This window comes from Pundamilia nyererei, unplaced genomic scaffold, assembly GCF_000239375.1.
Source record: "Pundamilia nyererei isolate P.nyererei 1_Seehausen unplaced genomic scaffold, PunNye1.0 scaffold00352, whole genome shotgun sequence".
NCBI classification, from domain to species: Eukaryota; Metazoa; Chordata; class Actinopteri; order Cichliformes; family Cichlidae; genus Pundamilia; species Pundamilia nyererei.
In genome coordinates this window covers 210981-212664 of record NW_005187753.1, presented here as the reverse complement: position 1 = coordinate 212664, position 1684 = coordinate 210981, and positions in this window count along the sequence as shown.

The following is a 1684-nucleotide window of genomic DNA, read 5'->3' as shown; positions in this document are numbered from 1 at the left end:
TATATTTCTTTTCCATATGGGAAAGGCTGAATTTTCTCCTCACTCCTCATATCCAGATACATAAAAGTCATAGTTGAAAATGGCAAAAATGCTCAAAGCAGGCTAACCAGTTATTTTATAGATACATCTGTAAAATAACTCGTAGCATTATGGCTATAAAATCCACCTGTGGAACCTGGTGACCATGGTCATTCAGACTTCTTCTGTTTCACAGCTCTTGAGTAAATAGGCGATTTGGCTGGAAAATGTAAAATGCAGTGTAATGTTCAACCACATTTATTTTCCACATACATCTAACATTCTTCTTAGATTGGTGGTTCTTCTTCACATACTTTTGCGCTTTCCTTTTACACTACCATCACACAGAGAATATGGTTTATGAAGCGTTTCACAGCAGCAAAGTCTAAGCCTAGTCTAAGTTATGTGACACTGATCAGCAGTTTTGGAAAGGTCACTTATGAAACGTAATAGCTCACAGTTTTCTAGTTTCCCTGATCAAAATATAATTTTTAAGACAACTAATTATTTCATAGAAGTCAAAGTGAAATATTATGGACTCTTTAGCACTGAAGGTCTCTTTCTCTGTAGTTATGACATCCCAGTTTGGTTGTGTTGACTGCTTACAGGCATGACAAACCAAGAGTAATATACATTTGACTGGCTGAACTCAGCAGCAGCAACGACGGTGTTACCCTCTGATTTGTCTAATCATTTGGTTTGCTGACCTATTTTTTTCTGAAAGTAGCCAAAAAGAAGACATTCCTGTATGAAAAAATGTACACAATGAATGGTATATTTTATATATCCTAAAAATTATAGACAGACTCTATTTTAGTAAGGGAGGATATAATAATGGAGGAATAAACAAATGACCTACAGCAATATGCTCTTCTTTCTCTTTTCGGTATTGCCACTAATAAGCTGTATGTTGGTGAAGCAAATACAGCAATGCAAAAAGTAGTAGCATATATATGTTCACACAGCATGGTAATGTTTATGTAATATGCGTATTGAAACGCTAGACTTTGTACCTTGTAGCAACAGATTATGTTTAAAGTAACAAATGAGTTAAATAATTAAATGAACTTATGAAATGAACTGAACAGAAATTTTAAAATAAAGATGGATTTAAAAAAAAAAACTGCATCAGATGTGATCAGTTTAATTTAGAAAAAAACAAGTGAGAAAAGCTGCCTCAGTCCTGAGGCACAGGTTACCTAATAAGGTTAATAATAATGACAAAACCTTCTAAAGAAAATAAAGCTTTGAAGGTTCTTGAGCTTCCGTTGTGCCTCAGTGGCATTCTGTTAGGTTAGATGACCTTTGACAACACAAAAAAATAACCTCAGAATGAGCTGTTTACACCTGTTAGAATGTCATACAGCATGTTACTGGGCTTTCCCCCCGCTTACTGCTTTAATACTTCCTCTCCAAAAAAATCTATTCGTGTACCATTTGAGGTTGTTGATACTGAAATGATTACAGATTTACACAGAACAAGCATTCTGACACAAGGAAATAAAATTTCCGAGCAGTTTAAAAACAATAAGTAATTATTCATTACTAAATGAATTTTCATATGAACAGACTGGCACTGCCACCCAACCAGCTCCTTTACATTATAGTGAAAAACAAGTTCTTTTTAACTCTGTCATCCAAAGAGGCGCTTAGACACAGAGCAAGA